At 38.5% G+C, this 18,139-nt stretch overlaps 1 protein-coding gene across 3 annotated transcripts in view; it reads left to right on the forward strand.

Moving 5' to 3' along the window:
- The first annotated feature begins 15,995 nt into the window (after positions 1 to 15,995).
- Positions 15,996 to 18,139, forward strand: part of trps1 (trichorhinophalangeal syndrome I) — a 268,364-nt gene continuing 266,220 nt past the window's right edge. For 2 of the 3 annotated variants that reach the window (XM_028817544.2, XM_051935978.1), the window contains exon 1: positions 16,414 to 17,199. The gene's annotated coding sequence lies outside the window, so the exon portion shown is untranslated. Of the gene's footprint in view, positions 16,369 to 16,413; positions 17,200 to 18,139 lie in introns of those variants that run through there. The other variant, XM_051935977.1, reaches the window with a different exon arrangement.

Consider the following 18,139-nt stretch of genomic DNA (forward strand, 5'->3'; position numbering starts at 1 on the left):
CGGGCAGGGTGCCAACCCACCGCAGGACCATCCTGATTATTCTTATTTCTATTAATTCCATAAAAAATACACAATCATTAAAAGGCAAGAGAGAGAGAGAGAGAGAGAGAAAGAGAGAGGGGGAGAGTGTGAGAGAGAGTGAGAACAAACAGTTGTGAGAGTGTGAATGAGGGAGAGAGAGAAAGAGAGAGGAAGAACAGTTGAGAATGAGAAAGACAGAGTGAACAAGAGTTAGAGAGAATGAGAGAACGAGTAAGAGAGTGATAGATAGAGAAAGGGACTGCATAAGTGAGAGCAGGCAAGAGTAAAAAAGACAGCGAGAGAGAGAGAGAGAGAGAGGGTGACAGTGACTGAGTGAGTGAGGTTATGGAGGCACAACAGAAGGTCAGTGAACCTCTCCCTGGTCTGCAGGTGGAGCCAGAGCTATCCCACTTGACCTTGTGATCCAGTTTTAGAAGAGAGTGAGAGCGAGACAAACAAACTCACATTGGCACTGGGTGAGCACCTGTACAAAACAGGAATGCATAGGTGGAGGCCACTAGGGGGCAATATTGGTCCTGAACTTACTGTCTCAAAGGTATTGGAGGGAAAGAGTTCATAGAGGACTAACAGGAGTCCAGTGCAACCCCTCTGGGCTGTCAGATGGCAACCACTTGAACTGTAGAAAAGGTTCTGATGGCACACATAGGGCAAGAGATAGCAAAAATGTTTATTACCTGTCTTTAACAGGTAATGTGGCCAATGATGGAATAGAATAGAATAGAGGGTGTCACGTTGGTGCAGTGGTGGTTCTGCTGTCTCACTGAAACCCAGTCCTGGATAAGTGGATTTGTAGTATGGTTACATGAATATAATATAATATAATATAATATAATATAATATAATATAATATAATATAATATAATATAATAGCCGTGCTGTCTAAGATAAGTTGAAATGTTAGTAATCAATGTAAACCTCAGCATTAATGATTGCACTGCACCATGCAATGTATATGTCTCTGTTATATGTTATTTGGTTTGGGAATCGTAAAAGCAGTGTTAATGTTTGTGTTGTGCCATCTGTTGAAATGGCAAATGCAATACATTTTTTCTACAAATTATTTGTGATGCACCACCTGTTGGAATGACAAAGACATAGCAATCAGACATGCACACAGAGAGACACGCAGGTACTTAATCTTTAATTATATTATATTATCCATCCATCCATTATCCAACCCGCTATATCCTAACTACAGGGTTATGGGGGTCTGCTGGAGCCAATCACAGCCAACACAGGGCACAAGGCAGGAACCAATCCCGGGCAGGGTGCCAACCCACCGCAGGACACACACAAACACACCCACACACCAAGCAAACACTAGGGCCAATTTAGAATCACCAATCCACCTAACCTGCATGTCTTTGGACTGTGGGAGGAAACAGGAGCGCCCAGAGGAAACCCACGCAGACACGGGGAGAACATGCAAACTCCACGCAGGGAGGACCCGGGAATCGAACCCAGGTCCCCAGATCTCCCAACTGCGAGGCAGCAGTGCTACAATGCAATACATTTTTTCTACAAATTATTTGTGATGCACCACCTGTTGGAATGACAAAGACATAGCAATCAGACATGCACACAGAGAGACACGCAGGTACTTAGTCTTTAATTATATTATATTATATTATCCATCCATTATCTAACCCGCTATATCCTAACTACACGGTTATGGGGCTCTGCTGGAGCCAATTCCAGCCAACACAGGGCGCAAGGCAGGAAACAAACCCCAGGCATGGCGCCAGCTATTATATTATATTATCCATCCATCCATCCATTTTCCAACCCGCTGAATCCAAACACAGGGTCACGGGGGTCTGCTGGAGCCAATCCCAGCCAACACAGGGCACAAGGCAGGAACCAATCCAGGGCAGGGTGCCAACCCACCTATATTATATTATATTATATTATATTATATTATATTATATTATATTATATTATATTATATTATATTATATTATATTATATTATATTATATTATATTGTGACATAGTGGTTAACGGTGCTGAGTTCTTGGCCCAAATGCTTTCTATGAGGAGTTCTCGCTGGCTGGGAGGCTCTAACTACCAAGGCACTATAAAAGGAGTACATCTCAAGAGTTGTGCCCTCCTTCTGCACTTCTAATGATTTCATTACAAACACTGGGCTGCTTTACTTCACATTCATTTGGAAAATCGTTGCATACCAACACTTAAAACAAATGGCCCCTTTATAGTTGGATAAGGAACTCCAAGTTGAACTGCCTTTGTGGGACACACATTTTAAAGCAATAAAAGTTAAAGAAACTTGCAGGACATGTTAAGTGACAGAATATTCTGGAAGGCAGTTTTTTTTTTCTTTCTTCATAATTGTGTCTGAAACATTTAAAGAGCCAGCGGGAGAGAGGAGGACGTTTTTAGACTCATGGTTTGCCCCAGCATACAGCTGGTCAGCTCAGCCGTGGGACATTTCAAAGTTTACAATGCCAGACTTTCGAAATTATTTGGAATATAAACTACAATGTAATCATACAACTGGGATAGATCATGGATAATAAAGCTGACCAATAAATGTAAAAAATGCAGTTTATTGTTCTTTTGTAATGTGGCTTGCTTTTATCAAGTATATTACTCGTATTCTGATTTTTAATATAATTTAAAAGTAACTGTACCCGTTCAATTAAAAAAAATCCTAAGTTTAACAAGAAATTCACGTTTCTGTAAACATTTGACATTAATGTTGTAACGGAGGAAGGTCCAGGAAAACTTGGCACCTGACAAAATCTGCCAACTGCTCTGTCCAGTGCGGAGATATGCCGTTTTCTGAAGGCGCCCTTTGAACACACATTACGATAAAACGCTAAAAGTTAAAGCGCTTTTAAAGAAAATAACAAGAAAGTCTTCGTGTATATGCTAAAATGCAAACAATGTAAAGCTCGCTAAGACGAGCAGAAATCCAACTGCCTTTTGTGTCTGCGGCGACCGAGCTCAGCGACGAAGCGGGGCATCAGCGCTCCAAGACACGAGCGGGCACGCGGGTGCGAGCACGAGCACGGGAACACGCCTGGGTCGGGGAGGGAGGGAGAGAGAGAGAGAGAGACAGAGAGAGACAGAGAGAGAGAGAGAGAGAGAGAGAATCGAAATAAGATAAAAGAGTGAAAACACATCGGAAAAAAGAGCGTCGCTAACAAACCATCTGAATGACAACAGTCAGAACGAGAAGAGACAGACACGGGATGTCCCTTTAAGGTAGAGGAAGCCATTAAAATCAACCTACATAGATAAGACGGTGTGTCTGTAGATACTGTGCTAACTACAAGTCGCCTTCAGTAAACTTGTTCAAAGCAAAATTAATAATTAAACAGTGAACAAATTACGTGATTGCTAAAACACAGATAGATAGATAGATAGATAGATAGATAGATAGATAGATAGATAGATAGATAGATAGATACACTGTATAAAGATAGATAAACTACAGTATATAAAGGAGAGATATGAAAGGCACTATAATATAGATAAATGAAGTACATATGAAAGGAGCTATATTTTAATTAGCTAGATAGATATGAAAGACATTATATTTTTAGTTAAATAGACAGACATGAAAGGCTCTATGTGACATATAGAAAAAACATAAAATACATAGTTTAATAAGAAAGACACTGTATTTCAATTAAATATATAGATATGTACTTTATGGTAGATAGGTGAAGCATAGTATATTTTTAGTTAAAACATATGAAAGACACTATGTAATAGGTTGAAAAACTATATAATAAATAGATAAATATGAAAAATACTATATTTTATTTAGATAGCTATAAAAGGCAGACGTACTTTTTATACTGTATTTTTAGGTAAATAGACAGATATCAAGGGCACCATATTGCTTAAAAAATATAGCACAGATTAATATGGAAGACACTATACTTTAATTAAATAGAGTAGATAAATATATAAAGGTACAATAGACAGATATAGATATAATAATAATAATAATAATAATAATAATAATAATAATAATAATAATAATAATAATATATTAAAGACACTATATTTTACTTGAATAGATAAATATGAAAAGCAATAAGCTTTTAGTTAAATAAACAGATATGAACAGTAGTATATGAAAGAGTATATAACAGATAAATAAACTTGTATGAAAGACACTATGTGTGAAATTAATGGTAGAATATGATGGATATTTTGAAAGAACAAGACAAATACAAAATGTCAATATATTTATTTAGCATACAATCAATATACTTGTATATTATGAAAAACTGCATTCCTATCAGTACAAATATTAATATTATATATACATATACATAAATACATAATGTATACATATGTAAAGGGTCAGCGTATACTTATATTTTTGTATTTATAAACTTTACCTCCTATCTTCAAATACATTTGATAAGCCACAGATATTATCCCCACATATATTATTAAATATAAAATTCAGGACTTCCTCATCGCTACTCCAGTACAGAGATCGATCTGAAAGGCACTATATGATAGATAGATAGATAGATAGATAGATAGAAGTAAAAGGCACTATATTTTTAATTAAACAGACCGATGTGAAAGGTACTATAAGATTTATTAATATCAAAGATAGTTTATTATAGTTAAAAAAATAAGAAAGGAATTATATTTCAGTTAAACAGATGGACATGAAAGGCACTATATGACAGACAGACAGACAGAAGAAAACAATACAATAAATAAACAGATTAATATGAAAGACGCTCTTTTTTAGTTAGACAGTGAGAACAGCACTATGCACTAGACAGACAGACAGATGGACAGATATGAGAGGCACTATATACCAGACAGACTGACTGATAGATTTCTCCCCCCAGCCTTTTCTCCTACAGTTTTGGTCAAATTGATTTGATTTTCAGATGGACGCCTACACCTGCTGCTTCTTCACTAATTCAAATGTAATCCCAGCCAAATGAGCTGAATGTGTGTAAGGAGGTCTTTCAGGACCCTCTGACTTCATACCTTATAATAAAAGTGCCCATTTTGGTCCTGCAGTGGTCCTCTGTGCCAGCGCTCTAATGCTCCGTCTCTCGTCTGCATTGTGTGTTTGCTCCTCTGTTCATAAGGCGTGTGATGGCCTGTTGGCGTTGTGTTTAATTTCTAGGATGGTCCACAAAGCCCACACAGCTCGAGATGATCATGTCTGAGAATGTCCAGCGTATCTCAGGAATACAGAAGTAAAGACTCGGAGGTGCTGATCTTCATCCTAAAACAGTCCAGCAGTTCTTTATTAGGTGGACTGTAAAAAGGTCCGATATTTTCTGCACTGTTCAAATGATACGATCTTTCGGTTAATTCTTAGAGAAATACAGAAATAGCCAAAATCAGATTTTTAATACAAACCAGGATGTTCAACAATTCTAAATAAATGAATCAGATGTAAAAAAAAAAAAAATAATAAAAATAATAATATAATAAAACACCGTAAGATGAAGACATTTGTAAATCCGAATTTATATGAAGACAAAGAGCATATTCTGTAAGAGCTCTGCTTGGTACACAAGTCCAGAAGAAGACATGAAGACCCCATGAAGACATCGTGAGATGCCATCATTAGCATCAAACTACAGTAGAGAAGCAGCAACATGCAGGACAGCAAATTGGGGGGTCATCACGTGGCACACGTAAATCAAACGACTGGCACCGAACGGCCCGTTATAAACGAAAAAGAAAAAAGATCATCGCCCACCGTGGCCATCAGACTTGGCTCGCCGTCCCCAGACTGTAGAGACTCCAAGGTTAGATCCTCACTGCTGTTATGATTTTCAGCTGAATTGTCGCAGCTCCTTCTCCGATGTCTGCCATGGCACCAACAGTCCCAGCGTATGTTAAGAGTGCTGAGCTCCACCATGAAAGGCTGTGAAGGACTTTATTAAAGACATGAGGGGTGAAGTCTTGTTAGAGGAGCACAAACAGCAGACAAATGTTTATAGCTTGACATGCGAGACACAAGTGTAGGGCAGCACAATAATAAATAAACACACGCCGAGATGGAAGAACATTTCATAAGAAACAAATCTTGGCCTTTATGTTCTCCTCTCCAGGGCAAAGGAGACTCTTTAGCGATGCTTGGTGGGTTTTTTTTTTAAACATTTTTGTCTGATGACACCACAAAGACCCCAAACTGAACTCAAATGACCCCTCGGCAGCCATCACTGCATTGTCCCTCATCTGAACTCTGACAAAACTGAGATCCCAATAATCGACCCGCAACACAAGACAGTCCCCCTGGGGGGTTTAGGGCCCAAATGTTCAAATCGTGTCCAGGAACTTTGACTCGAATGTGAATTGTGAACCTCATGTGACCAAAGTGGCGCAGACATGTTGTTACCAATTAAGAAATATCACTAAGGTCAGGGCTTCATTATCGTGTGACGACACAGAAAGGATTATCACATGTCTGCTATGCTGAACAGCGCTGCTCTTGCTGGGCTCCAAGTGGTGCAGAACGCTGCAGGGAGACCTCCTCCTATACTGGGGGGGTCTAAACGTCACATTTCTCCAGTTTCAGCATCGCCTCACTGGCTGCCAGTTCATTATAGAAGTCATTTTTACAACATCATTGGTCACTTTTAAGGCTCTGCATGGCTCTGCTCCCAATCACGTTACAGAGTTGGTGACATCACAACAAACTGTGAGACCTTTATGGTCGTCAGACCAAAACCTGCTTGCTGTTCCAAAGTGATAAAGCGTCTTTTCTGTGATGGCCCCCGGACGTCAGCATTACATCAGTCGATTCGGTGGCAACCTTTAGGTCTCATTTAAAAAATATATTTTTAATTGCTTCACGCGGCCAGGCTTCTTCATTTGGATCTCGTTACTGGATGACTTCTTAGCTACTTTGACGATTTTTGTTTGTGATTTTATTATTTTTAGTCACTTTTTAGCCTGCTTTTGTCATTTAATTTTATTTGAAGGTATTTCTGTTGCTGGAGTTTTTTTTCTGATATCGTGATTATTATTTTTCATTTTATTATAGGTTTTTTTTTATCTTTTACTAGGGGGCTCTGCCCCCTGCTCACTTCGCTCGCCCACCCTCAGGTTTGGTTAACTGGATATACAATTTAAAGAGACTGTTATTTTCATGGGAATTGTTACATATTCATTATTTTCACTTTTACTTTAAAACTTCAGTTAAAACAATAATTGGAATTACCTTTTCTTCGTTCTTCGTTCTTTATTTTCGTCTTATACGATTTCTCGTATTAGAAATTTGTTAGCTTTCGCATACCCCTTGGGGTTAGAGCGCAGGGTCAGCCATTGTACAGCGCCCCTGGGGCAATTACAGGTTAAGGGTCTTGCCCAAGGGCCCAGCAGAGTAGGATCTCTTTTGGCAGTGACGGGGATTCGAACCGGCAACCTTCTGGATACCAGAAGATCGCATTGAATTTTGATTCCGTGTTTGGAGTTTCATCGTGACAACACGACGTATAATTACCCACGAGTGAATTTCGGTTCTTTCTCTCTAATAAATAAACCGACTTTTTCAATTGTTTGTCCCTGTGATTTGTTGATTGTCATAGCAAAAGCTATTCTAACGGGAAACTGTAAACGTTTAAATGCAAATGGCAAATCAAGATCTCCTTTGGTGTCTCATGTTATCCCTGAAGATGGACTACATTACCTTTCTTGTCGTCTGTTAAAATTGTACATGTTAGAATTGTTTGACCAATTTTTAATACAACTAATCTTGTTCCATTGCTTAGTGAATCACTCAGACATAAATTCCACAATAACATTACAATACGTCCTTCTTTACAGAGTAATTTTTCAGAGCTTAAACATTTTCTGGGTCTTTACTTTCTCATATACAAAGAATAGGGAAAGCATTGTAATTGTCTGAAGATTCGATGTCGAGATTTTGATGAATCTCGATGTTTTAGACCTCCCTGACTTTCTCGTAGTGAAGTATAGGGAAACTATTGGAATCGTCCAAAAATTCCATTTTGAGATTTTGACAAATCTTGACATTTTAGACCTCCCTGACTTTCTCATATGCAAAGTATGGGGAAACTATTGGAATCATCGAAATATTTGATGTCAAGATTTTGCCGAATCTCAATGTTTTAGACCTCCCTGACTTTCTCGTATATGAAGTAGATGAAAGGTATTGTAATCGTCCAAAGATTCGATGTCAAGATTTTGATGAATCTCAATGTTTTAGACCTCCCTGACTTTCTCGTATATGAAGTAGATGAAAGGTATTGTAATCGTCCAAAGATTAGATGTCAAGATTTTGATGAATCTCGATGTTTTAGACCTCCCTGACTTTCTTGTAGTGAAGTATTGGGAAACTATTGGAATCGTCCAAAAATTCCATTTTGAGATTTTGACAAATCTTGACATTTTAGACCTCCCTGACTTTCTCGTATGCAAAGTATGGGGAAACTATTGGAATCATCGAAATATTCGATGTTGAGATTTTGCCGAATCTCGATGTTTTAGACCTCCCTGACTTTCTCGTATATGAAGTATAGGGAAACTATTGGAGTCGTCCAAAAATTCCATTTTGAGATTTTGACAAATCTTGACATTTTAGACCTCCCTGACTTTCTCGTATGCAAAGTATATGGAAACTATTGCAATCATCGAAATATTCAATGTCGAGATTTTGCTGAATCTCTATGTTTTAGACCTCCCTGACTTTCATATATACGAAGTAGACGAAAAGTATTGTAATCATCCAAAGATTCGATGCCAAGATTTTGATGAATCTCGATGTTTTAGACCTCCCTGACTTTCTCGTATGCAAAGTATAGGGAAACTATTGTAATCATCCAAAGATTATATGTCGAGATTTTGCCGAATCTCAATGTTTTAGACCTCCCTGACATTCTCGTATATGAAGTAGACGAAAGGTATTGTAATCGTCCAAAGATTCGATGTCAAGATTTTGATGAATCTCGATGTTTTAGACCTCCCTGAGTTTCTCGTAGTGAAGTATAGGGAAACTATTGGAATCGTCCAAAAATTACATTTTCAGATTTTGACAAATCTTGACATTTTAGACCTCCCTGACTTTCCCGTATGCAAAGTATGGGGAAACTATTGGAATCATCGAAATATTTGATGTCAAGATTTTGCCGAATCTCTATGTTTTAGACCTCCCTGACTTTCTCGTATATGAAGTAGACGAAAAGTATTGTAATTGTCCAAAGATTCGATGTCAAAGATTTTGATGAATCTCAGTGTTTTAGACCTCCCTGACTTTCTCGTAATGAAGTATAGGGAAACTATTGGAGTCGTCCAAAAATTCCATTTTGAGATTTTCACCAATCTTGACATTTTAGACCTCCCTGACTTTCTCGTATGCAAAGTATATGGAAACTATTGGAATCATCAAAATATTCGATGTCAAGATTTTGCTGAATCTCTATGTTTTAGACCTCCCTGACTTTCATATATATGAAGTAGACGAAAAGTATTGTAATCATCCAAAGATTCGATGCCAAGATTTCGATGAATCTCGATGTTTTAGACCTCCTTGACTTTCTCGTAGTGAAGTACAGGGGAACTATTGGAATCGTCCAAAAAATTCTTTGTGAGATTTTGACGAATCTTGACATTTTAGACCTCCCTGACTTTCTCGTATGCAAAGTATAGGAAAACTACTGGAATCATTGAAATATTCGATGTTGAGATTTTGCGGAATCTCGAAGTTTTAGACCTCCCTGACTTTCTCGTATATGAAGTAGACGAAAGGTATTGTAATCGTCCAAAGATTCGATGTCAAGATTTTGATGAATCTCTATGTTTTAGACCTCCCTGACTTTCTCGTAGTGAAGTATAGGGGAACTATTGGAATCGTCCAAAAATTCCATTGTGAGATTTTGATGAATCTCAATGTTTTAGACCTCCCTGACTTTCTTGTATATGAAGTATACAAAAAGTACTGCAATCGTCCAAAGATTCGATGTCAGGACTTTGATGAATCTTGATGTTTTAGAATCTCCCTCACTTTCTCGTAATGAAGTATAGGGAAAGTATTGCAATCGTCCAATGATTCGATGTCGAGATTTTGATGAATCTCAACGTTTTCATCCTCCCTGAGTCCGAAAATACCATTTTTGGAATTTTGTCTGTGTGTGTGTGTGTGTGTAAACACGATAACTTGAGTACTCTATCACTTAGGTCGACCAAATTTTGCATACAGGTATTAGGTACAAAAACTTCTGGGCTATTCCTGTTAACCAGAAGTGGTACTTTACCTTTTATTCATGCACCTACAGATTCCGATTTATTCAATTTTACTTTTATAATAATTGTTCAATATATTATTAATCTGATTTGATTTGTTGTTTGATGGTTGTTTAATCTACATAATATAAAAATATATTCCTTGTCTTGTGGTATACTCCTCAAATATCCATCCTCATATCTGAGTATACGAGAAAGTGATGGGGAGACCACTCACAATTTTTTGTCTTGGTGCCGATTTGCAAATTTGCATACAGTTACGATATTTGCATAAGGAAACTCCCCCTTTTACCACACCGCATACATTTGCACAAAGGGGGGAAAAAAACCTAAATAGAGTCGGCTGACTTTGGTTATGGAAGCTGATTTATGGCAGGTTGTTTTTGATAATCCTGCCTTGTGCCCTGTGTTGGCTGGGATTGGCTCCAGCAGACCCCCGTGACCCTGTGTTCAGATTCAGCGGGTTGGAAAATGGATGGATGGATAGATGTTTTTGATAAACGGGCAAAGCCATAGGATGCCACACACCACAAAAGCGAACTTTACTTCTCCACCAGACGACGTGCCACATAACTTTACTAAACAGTCAATTCTTTTCAATGTGTAAAATTAAATTGCATAACATGTTTGTTATTGGTTGTTGTTATTTTATTGATGCAAATTGTGCACTGATGTTTGATTCTGACAATATGACAATATTTTTGATGGTTTAATGATTGGCTCATATATTACAGTGCATAGATTTCAGGTTATGGTTAAATGTTCACTTCTATTATAATGTGCTATAATAAAAAAGTAGTTATTAACTATAAAGTGATACCGTAGACCTAAAAATATTGTCACCTTATTTTTTTCGGTAAAATTCTGGCAACTACAGCTGCCAGTTTTTTGTTTTTTACCTTAATTTAAAGTTTTTTTTTTTAATAGTGTTGGCAGCACAGCTCAGCTTAACCGTTAAATGGCGGCCACATTTTTTTTTTTTTACAGTCAAACGGCACACCTCCAGCTTTCCGAACTAACCTACCGAGAGCGTCACGACCGCTCCAGCACAGGACACGGAATGGCAGGGGACTGCGGGGCGCACGAAGAGACGGCATCAGGACGCGCGTGTGCCGCTCCACCCGCCGGAATGCCGAGTGCAAGTCGTCAGCTCCTCAAATCAAACTTTGGACTTCACACGCCGCCTGCACGGACTCGTTCACACCTCACCGAATTCTGACCTTTCTAACTACTCGACTTCACATGGATGTTCAGACCCATTCAGGTTTGTCTGACTGACGGGAGTGCACTGCAGTGACTGCGCTCATCGACCTGAATGGCCGGTGCATGGACTTAGTCAACGCTCTGAGCCGCTTACAGGACACAAGCAGGGAGGTCGCCGTCACGCTGCGCTAAATCTGAAAAACACGCGCCGTCAGACCAAATTCAGGCAAATTCTGTTCCTTTGACTTGGCGTCATTTCGGTTATCTTTGCTGGTCACTTCTGACGAGTGACGCGTCCAAATGCTGACTGTCATTTAGCTGGGGAGTAAAATCAACTCTTTTTTAGAATAAACATAAAAATAATAAAAGTTAAAAAAAAAACTAATGATAAACAAGTTTACCCTTAAATTAACGCATCGAATCATTTATTTTAGAAACACTAGCAATTATTAATATTAGTGTTGGAATTATTTATACTAGAGAACTGCAAAGGACACAGTAAGGACAGAAGGTGCACCGTTAGAAATGTCACCAGAATACAAACTGGGATTAGCAAGCAAGTAGCTGCCCTAAAGCAGGAGACCCTCTGTGGCTGCAGGTTTTTGTTCCAACCAGCTTCTGTTTTCTGGGCTAATTAAGTGAATTGTTATTTCCCAGATTCCCTGCTTTCGGAACAATAGAGAAATTAGAAAACTAAGTTTGGTTAAAAAAAAAACAAATAAAATAAAATGTACTAAGCAGTTACATGGGAATAACGTATGTTTTCTTTTTAAGAACTTTTACATCTTGATTGTCATTCTGCTTTTCTACGTGTTGGAATTGTTTCATTAATGTGTTATTTACTAATTAGTGGGGTCTGACGCTAAAGTAGTTGCAGCCTTTCACGATTCATTGTTGTTTGCCTGGCTGTCCGCTCTGTTCGTTTTTAATTGTCATTATTAAAATACAACGAAGGGAGCAAACTGCACAGAGAAAGGCCAACATAGAATGAAAAGAGAGAATCCACAGCAAAAACAGAAATATTTCTTCTTATAAATGTAAAAATCTCGGAGCGCTGCTTTTCTGAATGTAGCATAACAGAATAGAAAAACAAAAGCAATAGCTAATTAAATGTGATCCGTGTTATCAGTTGTTGTCATTGATTTTGAGTTTGATTGGAACAAAAATCTGAAGCCACAGTGGACCCCCAGGACCGACTTTGAGAACCCCTGCCCTAAAGTAATTTCATGTAAAAAAAATTTATTTACTCCTCTTCTTATCCGAATGTATTTATTCAATAAAATTTTTAAAATGATGTACGTATTATAATAATCCATAAATAACTAAAAAATAAAATGCTATTTCAAAATACATTTTTAAAATAAACTTTTTATCAGAAAACACAACCCAGGGTCAGTAAATAAACAACGCGTTTAAAAGTCATTTTATTTTACATTCAAACTAACGGACTAATTTATTATTCATTGTTAAATGAAGCCACACAATACACACTTCAAGCGAAGTGAACTGGAGGAACGTAGGAGAAGTTTACTGGGAATTGTTTAGAAGAAACTTCATCAGAATACGAAGTGGAATCAGATGTCGGCAAAATTATAACTTGATTGGCTTTACTAATTTGAAGCGTGCACTTTACTCTCAAAAACGTTTTTGTTCTTCTTGATTAATGAGACTTCGCAGGGCTCTTATAAATATGTCCGCTGAGACCGATGTGAAGTGGCCTCAGTGCTGAGCAGAAGGCAATAACTGCAGAAACCGCTAAATCAAACTTTATTAGAAGGGAGTCGCGTCTAAAAGGTATTGGGGAACAGAAGTCAACTGTCTGCATATCGTATAAATAGACAAGCACACACACACATTATATATATATATATATATATATATATATATATATATATATATATATATATATATAAGAGAGACAGAGAGATAGATTTAAATAGAGACACAAGTACAAAATAAAGTGGCTTTCAATCAGGGTGTTTGTACTTCTCAGATGTTCCTTTAAGTCCACTGCGGGTCAAACAAAACTACGAGGAGCGCCCAGCAACGTCAGTCACGGAATTAATCAAACCGACTGAAAATATTCAAAGAGCAGAAGCCAACTGACCAGAAGACCCCATCAAGCTGATGTCATGGCAGAGCTCAACTACTAGTGACCGTGGACAGAGCGCGCTGCTTCTGACACAATCACGCAGAAACGTGCGGTGACGTGGGACTCGTTTTAGCGACAGTGCACCATCTAACTAGCTTTTTGTATATCGTGCCTTTTAGAAAATCTCCTTATACGTGTACTCTACTCGTCATATCTATCAGTCCGTTTATCAAATTGTGTATAGTGCCTTTCCTAAAGTCTGCTTTATATGTACAGTACTCTTCACGTTTATTTATTTGTATATAGTGTCTTTCATAATATAGTGCCTTTCATAACAATCATATGTGTACAGTACTCTTGATATCTATTACTATATAGTAACTTTAATAAAGTGCACTTATATGTGTATAGAACTTTTCATATCTATCAATTAGTATACACCTTTCATGAAATCCACATATGTGTATAGTACTCTTCTATTTCATTGAATGTAGAGCCTCTCAAAAAATCTACTTATATGTGCACAGCTCTCTTTATATCTATCTATCTGTATCTACTGCCTTTCATAAAATCTGCTGCACAGGTGTACAATACTCTTCATATCTGGCTGTCTTTCATATGATATATTTATCTGTATGTAACACATTTCCTGTCTATCTGTCTGTCTATACATGTTGCCTTTCATGTCAATGTATTCAAATGGGTATACTGATCTTCATAAACTTTATCTATCTATACAGTGTGTACATATCGCCTTTCAAATAAATAAATAAATAAATAAATAAATATATATATATATATATATATATTTGAAATATATATATATATATATATATATATATATATATATATATATATTTATTTGAAATATATATATAGTGCCTTTCTCATTTATCCATGCATGCACATATTGTTTTTATCTATCTATCTATCTATCTATCTATCTATCTATCTATCTATCTATCTTTACACAACACTACTTTTATATCTATCTATACTGTATATACATATTGACTTTCATGCCAATATATTTATATGAATATAGTGCCTTTTATATTGAAATATGACAAGTGTTTTATAATAATTAGACATGAAAGGCACTATATGATAGAAATGAAGTGTATTACACACATGTCTGTCTCCTCGCCCATTCACTTCCCAACCTGGTGATCCAGGGCAGAGTCACAAGCAGTCACAGGGAAGCTGGAGCCTAACCCAGCAAGCATCAGGTGCAAGGCAGGAGCAGTCCCTGGACAGGACACCACTCCATTGCAGGGTGAATAACGTAAAATAGTTTTCATAGATAGATAGACAGACAGGAAACACAGTATATGATAGCTAGGAAGGGTACTGTAGACTGATACAGTTTTTTTTTTATTTTTAGAAATTCTTTATTTAAAACAAAATAAAAGTAACAGCAGTTATACATCGAAGAAAGTGAACAGCAAATAATTACAGGAAAAAGACAAAGAAAAACTGCCATCAAACAAACTCAACTGACTTCTGAAGAGAATTCATCCTTTACCAGTCCGTAAATACCCCCCATCCACAATAAACAACAGCTCCCCAGCATCCCAATTGCATTTAAATGTGTTGATGTGAAAAATAACTTCATATGCAAATTTTATATTTAATCTGCTTTTAACTGTACACAGACAGACAGATAGTCAGATAGATAGATAGATAGATAGATAGATAGATAGATAGATAGATAGATAGCGTAGTTGGCAGGATTAGATAGATAGATAGATAGATAGATAGATAGATAGATAGCGTAGTTGGCAGGATTAGATAGATAGATAGATAGATAGATAGATAGATAGATAGATAGATAGATAGTATTTATTTCGTGTAGTTGGCAGGATTAGATAGATAGATAGATAGATAGATAGATAGATAGATAGATAGATAGATAGATAGATAGATAGCGTAGTTGGCAGGATTAGATAGATAGATAGATAGATAGATAGATAGATAGATAGATAGATAGATAGATAGATAGATAGATAGATAGATAGATGGGCTGTAACAGAGAGCCGTTAGTTAGTGTATTTAATCTCAACATAACCTGCGTGTGCACACGATCGCTCGTCCTAATCCTTGTTGAACTTTCTCACACAAGTTGCCAGGAGAGCCGGTTTTGGTCCCAGAAGCCGAGGACCGGCGTCGCCTCGAGCCGCTCTTCGACCCTCGGAGCCCCCTGCACCTTTCCGTCTGCGTTCCCCGTCTAAGCCTTTAATTTAATTTTTTTCTTTTCCTCCATGGAGCAGCGCCGGGTCGCGACCGATGACTGATTTCCCAGAACGGATCCCGACGAGAAGCCGCGCAGTGAGTTGTCCGCTCCTGGAAACTAAAGGCAACCTGTAGCGCTCGGAGCGCCGTGTGGAGCGAGCGAGCGAGCGAGCGGTGCGGTGCGCCTGTCTCTTTAAGAGCCCTCCGTCTATAGGGTGGCGCTTTCCTCTGCAAAGGCTTCTTGATATTAATAGTGTTGGTGTCTTGAAACTGACGTAATGCTTGGAGTCTGAGGTCCTGACAACCGATAACATTTCTGATAAAGAACTGGGCTCACTGCAAACTAACCTCCTTTTTTTCCAGACACGGGCGTTTATTATTAAACCCAATCCTCCTGGCCTGACCGCCTAGACAGACCTCTATGTATGTCTATGAGTATTAGAAATCTTTAACCCCTTCAAATAATCCGAGATCAACAAACAAACAACAGAAAGACGGTTCATGGCTCAAGCCAAAGAAAAAGCTCCACCATCTTTCAGGCTGCAAAGATTATTGCCATTTAATCAACAGGTAAGGAGACAACAAATCCTGCTAAGATTGCTACTGTGTGCCGAGATAAGGAAACGCTAAGGCAAGGCGCGATGCGAACGTATAGACGAGTTCCTGAATGGATGATCGCTTCGAAATGTTATGTAATGCTGGGGAGAGAGAGCTTGGGGATTTGTGAATCAGTTGTGAGCTACTTACTTTGCAAAAGAGGGGAGAAAAAAAAAGAGCAGGGGCTTCTCAGATTTCACATGGCATGTAAGGTTTTGTTAGGAAATGCACGAGAAATTGAGATCGGCTACTTGCAACTTGCAGTCGTCTCATATCGAGGAGGTCATATTGGAAGAAAAAAACGCAAACCTGAACACACACACACACACACACACACACACACACACACACACACACGGGCAGGCAGACGCACACACACAAAAAGGCAAACCAAAACACGAGATCTTCCAGTAGCTCGGTGGCTGAGGTGCTTTTTTTTTTGTTTTGTTTTGACAGTGCGGCGTTGCTAAATGCACAAAATAAAAAAAATGAAAGACGGAGACAAAGTTCTGAAAAGTACTTTGAGGCGGAACGTGTCGTTTTGCTGAAAGCCGTGCACTGAGGCGAATTTAATTGTTTTGCGCTGATCTGTGTGCGTGCGTGCACGCGTGCGTCGGAGTGGCCGCTGAGGAGGACAAGAAGAAGGAGAAAAAGAAAAAGAAGACGACTTAGAAGGAGAAATCTAAAGGCATTAACAGAAGAATCCGCTGATAATGACCGCTCGCAGCCCAAAGCCAGCTTCGTTTCATGTGGCCCGACGTTAATGATGCGCAGCCTAACCATGGATCGGGCCCGAGTTCACGAGTAAGTTGTTTTTTCTTTTACGTTGGGGAAGAACACAACGTGCTTCGGTGCTGGCGAGGGTGTCGGTGTAAATGCGCTTCAGAAACAGTTCAAGTGCGGAATGCTAATGGGCATCAGTTGCTGGTGCTAACTTTGTTTTTTTGTGTGCGACCCCGATTTTGTGTTGAGGGGGGGGGGGGGGGAGTAAAGCTGGGCAAGAAGTAAAAGGAACTAAAAGAAAAGTTTGAATGGTCCGCTGCATTTCTTAGCAGGAGTACATTCTTAAAAAAATAAGTATTAAACTCACGATTGAGATTTATTCACGCTGGCCGTTGCGTAAAAAGTCATCAGGGTTTCTCTTTTATTACTTGGAAAAGTCCCCGAGTTTTAATAACTAATCGCGGCCGGCCGGCTGTTAACGACGCTGCACTTAACGCGAGTTGACAGGCGATTCGCGCCGGCGTGATTCTGATCAACTGGAACTGCTGCGGACTTTGGGCTAACTCCGTTTTAATCTGCAGCTGACTTTCACAAGCGAAAAGAAACCGGCATGTATCGATTAAACCAAGCGTGACAAAGAACGACAAATGCGGTTTCGCTGACACTTGTACGTGCTACTAAATTAGAACTTGTGCTGCCTGATTTCGGATCGGCAGAAGTGACCGAGTTAACGATCCACAAGAAAGAGACGATTCAGCGAACACGCTCCTCGTAACTTTCCACTCCTTTCGAAACTGCACAATCGGTGTGTGTGTGTGTGTTTTCGTTTTCTTCAGACTTTGTGGTTAGTTTACTTTTAAATAAATAAATCGCGTGCGATCCCTTTCCATTCATTCGACTACTGTGTTTCACCCAGTATGACACAAAAAATCCCTTGTTGCTTCCAGTAGATGAATTACAGCGCTTCCTGTAAACGGCGAAACTGACAGCAGTGTCTGGAAATGATAGGGCGACAAAAAAA

The sequence above is a fragment of the Erpetoichthys calabaricus genome, chromosome 13 (genome assembly GCF_900747795.2).
Source record: "Erpetoichthys calabaricus chromosome 13, fErpCal1.3, whole genome shotgun sequence".
NCBI classification, from domain to species: domain Eukaryota; kingdom Metazoa; phylum Chordata; class Cladistia; order Polypteriformes; family Polypteridae; genus Erpetoichthys; species Erpetoichthys calabaricus.